At 43.8% G+C, this 11,081-nt stretch overlaps 1 protein-coding gene and 1 long non-coding RNA gene across 3 annotated transcripts in view; one reads left to right on the forward strand and one right to left on the reverse strand.

Moving 5' to 3' along the window:
- LOC147254246 (von Willebrand factor A domain-containing protein 5A-like) overlaps positions 1-1,677 on the forward strand; it is a 12,289-nt gene extending 10,612 nt beyond the window's left edge. For both annotated transcript variants that reach the window (XM_086215844.1, XM_086215845.1), the window contains exon 20: positions 1-1,677. This exon is cut by the window's left edge and continues 778 nt beyond it. The gene's annotated coding sequence lies outside the window, so the exon portion shown is untranslated.
- Positions 1,678-3,444: 1,767 nt separating this feature from the next.
- LOC147254247 (uncharacterized) lies at positions 3,445-10,616 on the reverse strand. Its single transcript, XR_015118138.1, has 3 exons — positions 10,478-10,616; positions 5,126-5,196; positions 3,445-3,551 (listed from the first exon to the last, which is right to left on the reverse strand). It is a non-coding gene; the product is annotated as an uncharacterized LOC147254247 (long non-coding RNA).
- Positions 10,617-11,081: the final 465 nt, after the last annotated feature.

Consider the following 11,081-nt stretch of genomic DNA (forward strand, 5'->3'; position numbering starts at 1 on the left):
GCACATAATCTTGTAAAATTAGAAATACACGAAGAAAGCATATAAAAAACTGAAATGATTTCATTTACTCCTCGGTTCTGGAATAATATCAAACTTGTGCAGCTATGTTTTCAGCTTGAGGAGGCAGTCATTGGTTGAATGTATCTGAATCTGGGAAGTAAACATTACACTCAAGGAAATCAGACCACCATGTTAGAATTTTCCCTTCCTTTTTGTTATCTGAAACAACAAACTTGAGGACTGCTAATTGAATTGGTACCATGTGTGCTTGTGCTTCAAAACAATGTTATTGCTTCAAAAGTACTGTGAAAAAACATCATTTTTTTGCTCAATTCATAATCCTATATCGGTCTTGGGGAAAAAATATGGAAATTCTGAAAAAGTCTGAATGTTATTGGAAAAATAACAAGCACCCTGTAGGCTCAATCCATTATAAGAGCATTAATACTGTTTGTAATAAATTTCCAGTGATGAGAATTATAATATACAGGAAATTATATATTTTGAATATATTATATAATCAGTATTTTTGTAATCAACATGCATCTCACATGTAGCTGCCAGTGCTGATCAACAAGTAATTCTTAATAATTTATTTTAGCTCACCATCATCGCCTTTGGAGCCCTGGATTGGCTGTAGAAAGGGGGGGGGGGGGGGGGGAACAAACGCATGTAAGCACAGATTAGATATTTTACATGAAGGCCACAAGATTTTGTCCCTCAATTTAGTTACTTTATCTTTTTGAACAGTTTTTATTTTTTTGTCCTCAAAATAACTGAATTGAGGGAATGTCTTGTATCTCTGGCCTCAGTTATATTCCCTTTCTGTATGCCAACACTAAACAGATATATGAATAAATCTTCCATGGCTACTCCAGGACTCATACGTATAATGTCCTCCACATTATATTATTGTAAAAGCTCTGGCCAGTTGATTCCTGTAGCTCTTGATTTTCTTTATACTTCTTTAAATCAGTCAGACAATATCTCTCTCTGGATAAGAACAATACTTCTCTCAGTAAATACATTGATTTATTCCATTGTTAAACAGAAAGTAAAGGATTGGAGCAGCTTTTAAGGCCGGAGTTCTTTGAATATTGCATGTGAACAAACACCTGTGAATAAGAGCCTCTAGAGGGCGCACATGGATTCATCCCAAACATATGAGTTTGTATCAATCACATATTCTTCACTTATATCACATTTGCTTTGACTGAGTTAATTGTTTCAGCAATCACTTTTTACAGTAAAAACAGAGTGGGAAAAAAAGAAGAGCTTTGGTCTTATATGTTAAGAGGGGACGATGCTAATTAGGGCCTGAGCCTGAAGGTACTAATTGATACTGTAATTGAATGTAGGCGTGGCTGAGTGTGAACGGTTGTCTGTCTATATGTGTTGGCCCTGCGATGGACAGGTGACCTGTCCAGGATGAACCCTTCCTCTCGCCTGAAGGCTGCTGGGACAGGCTCCAGCTGCCCCCCCCCTCCCCCCCCCAGCAACCCTTAATGGATAAGCGGTATAGAAAATGGATGGAGGACACTCTAATAAATGTGAAAAAGGCATCATGTTTTCCACTGCCACTGTTTTTTCTGTACTGACACACTGCTGTTCACTTAAAGCCACAGGAAAACCTGAGGCTGTCCAAGATTGGAAAACAATAACCGTGATTGTTTAATTGATTGACAATAAATGTTTCAACCTTCTCTGTGTGAAACCTTTTTTCCCACTGGACAACAGTCATGACCCCTAGGAGAAAGAACATGTCCATTGTTAGCTTAACTGTTTCTAAGAACATACACAGAATTAAAAAGGATTTTTAATGCAATAAGCTTGGCTGTATTGTAGCGTCATGTTCCTATTCCATGTTCTTATCAAGCATGTTGTTGGGTGCTTGCTTGTTATACATGTTCAATTATGCGACAATGGAAAAAATGAAGCATGCCACATGTTACAAATGTGTAGAAATGTCTGTGCTTACTCAAATATTAGGAATATCAAGATGAAGTTAAGCTGGGCTTTTCAATTGACTCATGATTTTCCCTTTAACAGAAACACATTTGGTCTCTCTGAGCTTGTTTGGCCTACATGTCTAATCATATTCCTGCTCTTTTCGTGGCAGTGCAACCTTTAACATGAGCCTGCCCTTTTTACAGAAAAGCCCTTTGTCCTGTGCTGCTGTGACACATTTTCCTGCCATCTGCATGACTGCAGTCAGGAATTCTGGTGGTGACCTTAATGAGGACTCATCAAGATTCAGAGCTCATAGGAACATTCAATTATACCTTACACCCACAGTGAATTAGTCTTCCCATGACACGAGATATACTATACCTCTGTGATACATGACTTAAACTTTCCAAGATAAATGGTACATCTCAGTTTGAAGTATTCGTGCATTGTAGGCCGCAGCTGAAGAATTACAACACATTCATCTTAGTGAAATAAGAGTGTGCTGTGAGGGAATCAGTTTTCCCAGATGTAAACGGTCAATGAAATGTTTTCACCCCTTCAAATCAGAAAGTTCAAATGGAGGAGTTAAATTCAGGTATGCTAACTGGAAGTTGTAACTACTGTAGAGTGCACAGGGGATTTTAAGCTACAGCCCCTGGGCCCGATGGGCTCCCCTACAAGTTCTACAACAACTCTTCAGGTAACAAAGGTGTTGTGGAAGCCGCTGAAGACAGTGGAGGAATCAGGTCTTCATTCCCAAGGAACAGAACTACGCTATTAGCCAGTTCAGAAGCATTGCCTTGTTGAACGTGGAGGGGAAGATTTTCTTCTGTCCTGGCAGGGTGATGACCAACTTCCCCATAAGGAATGGATAAATTGACATAAACTGCCCAAAACCCTGGATTTCCGGGATGCATTGAGATCCAGCGTGCGAAAAGAGAGAAGACCGACTTCCACGTGGTTTGGTTGGATCTTGCCAACGCATATATGGCTGAGTGCCACACAAGTTGGTAGATTTTCTAGTCAAGTTGGAGTTGTTCTACGTCCCAAGCAGCGTGCAGAACACCATCAGCCGATACTTCAGCAGCTTTCACATATGTGCTTCACAAGGGGTACACAACAGGATAGCAACAGTTGGGACGCGGGATTGCCATGGGATGTGCCATCTCCCAGATCCTGTTTGTGGTAGCCTTTGAAGTCATCCTGAGAGGGGGCCAAGGAGGTAGTTGGTGGCATGAAACTACCTTCAGGCAAAAGGCTTCCTCTGCTCCGGAGCTACATGGACGATGTGAAGAGCATAGGGTTGCCACCTTTCAGAAATAGAAATAAGGGACGCCCTCCCCTCGCACCTGAAGCCGCACAGGCGCAAAAAAAAGGGACATCCCCAAAACCCCTAAGATGCATAGAAATGTATCTATTTTTGTATGAAAAAGCAAAATGCTTTGATTTAAAGTTTAAAGTGCTTTATTAGCACTGAACATGTACACATGACTGTACAGACAGCCTGAACCTGAGCATGGTCATAGTAAACTCGTAACAGACAACATCTTCATGGTAGAAATGGCCACTTATGTAGATCTCAGTAGGTCAGGTCTCTGTATCTGTGTGGAGTAGAGAAAGAAAGTGCATAACATAAAACTAATAAGATAAAAAAAGTGCATAGCTTCCCTCAACTCCTTTTACGTCCTGTTTTAAATAACAAAACTAATAAACAGATAAAAAGTGCATAACATAAAAAAAAAAAGTTTTCCTGCTTGTCTTGCAGTTTGCTTTATAATCTTCAGTGACTCTAAAGAGCCACGAGTTGCCCTCTTCCCACTCCCGTCTATAGTTTTGTAGACGTTTCCTCTTTTGAGGACGAGGTGGGATGTCCTGAGCGTCTGCTGTAGAAGTCGAAGACATCTTTGTTGTTGTTTTTGAAACGCGCGGCGGTGAGCTGAGCAGAGCGAGCGAGGTAACAAGGCAACGAACGGTGACCAGGAAGTGGAGCGCGAAGGGGCTGTGCTGTGCAGTGCGGGGTAGGCAGCAGGCAGGCAGACAACACATTTTGCTGTCTTTAATATTACCTGTCCTTTATTTTGTTCATTATTGTTAGTTCAGTGTTCACGTATGTGCGCGGGTGTGTGACAGACGTGCATGGGACAATTGTGAAATACGGAATAAACTGCTGTATTGGTTCAATACGGAACGCAATTTTTAATTCCCAATTACGTAACGATTCCGTATTTCAAGGGACGGAGCACAGCACAACATGAGGTTTGAATCGCTGATAATCTCGACGCTGTCAGCATCTTGTCAGGTCCAGTCACTTTGTTCTGCAGCTGACAAGGTTGAAATTAAACATGCTCTTTCACAACAGAAAGGTTTCTTGCAATCTTCTCGGAAAAATATTTACGAATTTTTGTAAGAATTTTTTTTTATTTGCATTACGTCATCTATTTTCCATGACTTCTGGGTACACAAAGAAACAACAAAAACTGAAAAGTTGAAGTGTGTGTACAGTTTTATAATCGTCAAACAAAGTCACGACTGTGTGGCTCTATGACGTCTCGTACATCCACTTAAACTCTTTCTTTACGTGTATACAGGCTGCAATTGATTTTTTTCATGATCAATTTTCCCACCAAATATTTTCAATTAAAAGAATATAAAATGCAGCAAGATTGAAAACATTTTTGAACCCATTTTTTTTCTGAGTCAAAGCTGACATCTTCAGGTATCTTTGTTTCATTTGATCGACAATCACAGATCCTCAGTGCAGAGAAGAAGAGACAGTCTACAGCCAGGCAAAGCCCCCGCAGGCTGTCCCTTCTCCTTGCCCCTGTCAACACCACCTGCAAGTCCTGCAGCAGGAAAGGAGGTTAAATGTGCTCTGCAGAGTTTCTAAGTTTCTCCTGTGCCTCAACGCTGAGCGCGCTGCTTCATAAAGTATCATGACGCCACATGGCTGGACTGTAATGGACCTTGACAGGTGGTCACAGTCCTCTTCTTTAAAACAGGTTTCTAACATTGACAGAGCTCCAGACTAACTTTTCCATGGCGACTACTTGTCCTACCAACTTTATCAGTTGGTTGCACGAGCGCATGGTTTGGTCAACACTTTTTTTTTTTGGTTTCAGCATTGTCTTAATCAGTGAGCTAAAATAGTTGTCTTAATTACAGTTGCCTCACATACCTCAGTGAAACACCCAGTGCCTTAATGAGCAGTTCATTCTCCTCCGCCCAGTGATTGCTGTCGTCTAACCCCTGAAAAGAAGTTGGGACGGGCTCAGTGTTGCTGTTACAGTGCATCTTTAAAATTTTGAGGTTAAAGTGTGTTAAGCCACTGACAAGTTTAGAGTTGCCCGCCACAGACCGACCACCACTGCCTACAATAAACATACAGCATAGCGTTCCCCTCGTACCACAGCCACGGGTACCGTGGTAGCCATTGCGGCTGAAAGTGGTAGTTTTTTTCTTCACCTGTCTGTCAGCAAGTCTGTCTGTGGCTGCTGCACATTCATCAGCTAAGTCAGCTGATGAGGTGCTGTCTGGTTTCATCTGATGATGGACAGCTAAACAGGCCAATCAATTGAACTGGTCACGGTTTTTGATTGGGTGGAGGTAAATTTGGCCCTGCATCCCTTATGTAGCAGGGATTTTGATGCTTCCTTTTTTTTAAACATCATAGTTTATTGATTACCATCAAGCCATCATGACAAATTCAGGGACTGTGATAAAAAGTTCATAGAAGGGGAGCCTACCCCTCCTTTAAAGAAGGAAAAATGAAGGATATAATGTCCATCCATCCATCCATCCATTTTCTACCGCTTCTTCTGTTAAGGGTCGCAAGGGGGCTGGAGCCTATCCCAGCAGCCTTCAGGGGAGAGGTGGGGTTCACCCTGGACGGGTCGCAAGTCCATACCAGAGAGAACCCACACAGGAACAGGGAGAACATGCAAACTCCACACAGAAAGATCCCATGCTCAAGCCGGGACTCAAACCCGGAACGTTCTTGCTGTGAGGCGACAGTGCTGACCACTGCACCACCGTGCTGCTCCGAGAATACAGTGTTTATACGACAATTTGTTCAGATAAAAAGTAAAAGTTAAAAGAAAGAGAAAAAAACCAGAGTGCATCAGTCTCCAAGACGCAAACTACAGCTGGTAGGAGCTGTTCTCATTAATCCTGATGAAGAGTGAATTGATTGTGTGTTTTTTGCACAGCTTTATTTGTGGTTACCAAGATAATATGATGGCTGGTGGTTGTACATACTCCTTAGTGGCCAATAATACTTACATTTTTCTGATTTAATGGCATGCAACAAACAATTACATACAACCAGGAAATTCTAAAACTCATACTACAAAAGTAAGTGATGCCACCTGTCATTCTTTAACATGTTCATCCACACACTAACAGTACAGACGGTAGAAATCTGGAAAATAAATTCTAGATTCTATCCTTAACCCCCCCCCCCAAAAAAAATAGATTTAAAGGTTTCTTTTGTAGCTCAAAGGATGAAAGAGTTGAAAGACTTCGTAATTGTAGAGAAGATGGAATAAAGTTTAGAATGTCAACACTATGAATGACATCATACATCGTCTTTCATGCAATTGTGACGCATCAAATACGAGAGCGCTCAGGCTCATAAGTGAACAGATTTCACCACGTGACAGAACTCTTTCAACTAAACTCCGCTATACTTGAACAAAGGACCGTTTACAATGGCTTTTTACCGCAAGGACTTCCGTCAGCGGTTCAACCAGGATGCTGCCTCCTCCCGTTATGACAAGGAGAGAGCGGATGTGCACGTCACAGAGAACAGAAGGAGAAGTGGGCGGGGCTTCACACCCTCCTATCACAGGGCCCCGAGACCCACCCCTGAGGTCCGTCCTTTTCAGCGCCATCACAATGAGCCCAGGAGCGTCGTCCTTGAGAGCTCCAGCAGTGACATGCAGCTTAATAAGGCTACAAATGCATGGAAGCCCTCAGTAGTGAAGGTTTCCTTTGCCAAAGACCCAGAAGAAATAAAGATCAACGAACTTCTTGGGTCCCTGCGCTGCATCCTAAATAAGCTGACGCCTGAGAAGTTCCATGCCCTGACCACTGAGGTGATGGAGCTGCCTCTGGACAAGGAGGCGAGACTGATGGGGGCAGCCGGCCTGATTTTTGAGAAGGCCATAATGGAACCTCACTTCTCAGGCACATATGCAAAAATGTGCAGACGCCTTAAGGATTTAAATGCTCCCGCCTCAAACGGGCAGGGAAAGGTGACTTTCCATCACCTGCTGCTCCACCTCTGCCAGGAGGAGTTTGAGAAGGCAGCAAATGTTGAGGCTACTGATGAAGAGAAGTGTCAAGAGGCCCGGGACAAAGCCAAGCGACGTTCCCTGGGCAACATGAAATTTATTGGGGAGCTCTTTAAGGAGCACCTGTTGAAGGAGTCGGTGATGCATAGGTGCATCAGGACGCTGCTGAAAATCACAAATGAGGAGTCACTGGAGCAACTTTGCAGACTCCTGTGTACAGCTGGGCGTGACCTGGACACCAACCAAGCCAAGGCTCAGTTGGATGAATATTTTCACCAGATAAATGGCATCATCAGAAATGAGAAGGTGTCCGCCAGGATATGCTTCATGCTCCAGGACGTGGTCGACCTGAGAAAGAACGATTGGGTGCCTCGTCGGGAGGAACAAGGGCCAAAGACGATTGGCCAAATCCACAGCGAGGCAGCAAAAGAGAAGCAGGAGAAATTTTCGAAGGTCCACCAGCAGCAACACAGACAAGACAGGATGGGAGGAAACACAGGGGGCTGGGGCCCACGGGCAAATAGCCGTAGCTGGCCTTGCCAACCTCAGGATGAGGCTCCCATCACCCGAAACAGACCAAGCAAAACATCTACCAAGATCACAAAGAAACGGGAGGTCACGCCAGCAGAGCAGAAGCCAGCTGAACGTAGGACGAAGGTGTTCCAGGTGCAGGAGCTTCGCCAGCACTTGGACAGACTCCTGCAGGACAAGGCCAGCAACCAGCTCATCAGAGACTGGCTGGAGGCTAACGTTGATAAAGAGCTGGCCACCTCCAACCAGTTTGTGAGTGTGTTGGTGACGCTCGTGTGCCAATCATCTATCAGAGGTGGTGACGTCTACTGGCTGGACACTGCAAGTCTGAGGGAGCGAGTTGGTCTCCTTCAGACGTGCCTGAGCAGTGAACAGAAACAGCTGCAGGCTCTCTACGCCCTCCAGGTCCTGATGGGACAGATGAATCATCCACAAAGACTGCTTCTGATGATTTTCGACACCTTATTTGAGGAGGATGTCGTTTATGAAGGCACTTTCCTCAAGTGGAGATCCAGGGACGACCCAGAGGAGCGAGGAGACAAAGCTTCAGCCCTGGAGTCGGTGAAACCCTTTTTTAAGTGGTTGAACAAGGAAGAGGAGGCTCACCAGCAGCCAGCACTGCAGCAGCCCCACCGTCAGCCAGCGGCAGTTCAGACCAGCCAGAAATTCTCACCGAGGCCGACGCTCTTCAGAAGGGCAATTCAGGAGGCTGTGAGGAACCCAGGACAACAGTTTCAGAGAGGCACCCGCCAGTAGACTCAATCATGTATTGGTGCCTCTCTTTTGTCCACTCCTTGTGCTCTGTTCAAATTGGAAAACATCTTAATTTAATGTAGAAATATATTTGACAATTAAAACCCAAAGGTTAAAAAAAATCCATTGTTTGTGATTTTTTTGTGATTTTGTGAAATGTTAAATAAAATTTCTGAATTGAAATGAAAAAAAAAGTAAAGCTTAAAAAAAACATTTCATTTGCTGGTAGAGCGGCACAGTAGTGCAGTTTAAAAAGGAAAAACTGTTGATTAAAAGTGTGATATTTTCTATTATTCCATGTCAAATACTAGAGGACACCAACTGTACACATTCACTCTGACTATGAGATTATTTTCTGCAGTCACACCACATTTTAAAAGTTGTTCCATAATGTTTTTCTTCCCTAAATGCAGAAATACACGATAGGGAGTGACATTTGATGCACAAATGCAGCCTTTAGTGATCATAAAGGTCAGGTTGACTCATGAGTCTCTGTGGAATGTCAGGTTGATGTGTCGTCGGATTCCCTTTTCCCGCAGTCAAGGCCTTTGTTCCTGAATATATCTGCACCCCCCCCCCCCCCCCCCCGAGTGCAGCGGTCCGGGTTCCAATCCAGCCCAGCACCCTTTACGATCCCTCCTGTGCCCCCCCCCCCCCCCCCCCCACACACACACACACACACACACAATGGCAGGGCTATAGACCAGGTCATCTTTCATTGCCGGAGACGGGAGCTGTAGGGACGGCGAGGAAGGTTTGCTAAGAGGCAATGACAGTGAGACAAGTGATTGTTTATGATCAGATAGCAAGACGGATGTAATAACTATGACAGCAGGAGCATCGAGAGCGAGACAGAGACGGGGTGAGACAGTGACAGGAGCAGAGGTAACCTTTCATTACACATAAAATGATCTTACCGTGACGGTCGGATGCAGTCTAATTGTTCGGCTTTTTAAACATGTTGTCTGCTGAGTTGTACTGTATAAAATTTGAAATCCGCAGCCTGTCATAGGCCCTGTCAATGTCACGGACTATAATGCTAAAAGAAAGACAGAAAAGTAAGAAAAACAATAATACACAGCGGGGTTTCTGGCAGAATGACAAAACTTTTGATAACAGATTGCGCTCCTTCAATTTCATGGCAAGATTTGAGCGGCGAAAATATTATCGACTCATGTTGTTCTCTCATAAGTAAAAGTGCAGATTAAAAAAAAAAAGTTCTTTAAGAGATTTCTATTTTATTTCGGTTGTGATATTAAAGACAGACCGGAGAGGCACAGGAGGGATCGTAAAGGGTGCTGGGCTGGATTGGAACCCAGACCGCTGCACTCGCGGCTCAGCCTGGATACACGCCGAGATAATGAAAGAGACAGAAGACCCCCTACGTTTCTGTATGTTCAGTCTTTAGTGGAGGTCATACACAAAACCTACGTAATTACACGACACATCATGCTCTTCCTCTAACGTGAGCATGTGCTGCCAATTCCCCAGAAGGTGCCGTGCACAACCAGGCTCCTTAAGCGCTTTGATGACCGGTAAAATACAGCTCAAGGCTGGAAAGTCGAAGAGTCTCTCCCTACGGAAGGGCGCGCAAGCGAAGACCACCTTTGTTGCCGGAGGGGAGCCTATTCCACGGGTGGATGAAGAAACACTGAGGAGCCTGGGAAGGTAGTACACCGCAGACCTGATGGATAAGCAGATGGGAAGGCTAGCCAAGCAGCAACTTGCAGAGGGACTGGCGAGGACTGAGCAGAGCCACCTGTCTGGGAAGCTCAAGGTATGGTGCCACCAGCACACTCTAACACACACACGAGTAAGAAACATGTGCACTTACGTAACTTACAGCAAAGCTGTGTTAAAAAGACCGAGTGGCTTTTAAAAGTGCCTCTGTTGTTGGTTTTTGTGGAAATACCGATGAAACAAAGAGTTGATGGCAGGTCAAAGTCACTTACTCTCTCTGTTGTTCATCCCTAGCAACAGTCTGTTTATATTTATGGTGTAAAATAGAGACGTTGTGAATTCTGGTCTCGTTATAACTACTTAAGGTTAGTTTAAAATGAATAAAAGTTCACATTTTTCTATCTATCGCGAAAACTGGAACAACGTCAAATGACGCAGAAAACCATGGCAACCTCACGACGCCTCCGGCCAGAGCAACTGCTCGGGTGTGGACCTACGCCGTCTTTCCAGTCCAGTCGTTCTCATGAAAAATTTAATGAACCATGTGCTCACTTCAGCAACGTGTCTATTGGATACACTCCCCGCGTTACTCTTACACGCCCTGTTTTCCCTAATTTTGTTATACGTTATTGGGTTTCATTAAAAAATGGTGCGGGCATACAATGACTTGTACAGTTGAATTAGCAAAAAACTTTATTTACAAAAATTGGATTCTTTATATAGACATGGTGTCTACATACAGAATCCAACTTTAATTTTGAAAATAAAACCATGTAAAAGAGCCAAATAACAATGTTATATGACGCCGAAAACGTTACATTATCTGGACAACAAAGAGTCACTTGACGCTCCGAATGCTTCTCATGGAGTCAATTT

Source organism: Aulostomus chinensis, chromosome 10, assembly GCF_037954235.1.
Source record: "Aulostomus chinensis isolate RoL2024-O1b breed Wild chromosome 10, RoL_Achi_v1.0, whole genome shotgun sequence".
Taxonomy (NCBI): Eukaryota; Metazoa; Chordata; class Actinopteri; order Syngnathiformes; family Aulostomidae; genus Aulostomus; species Aulostomus chinensis.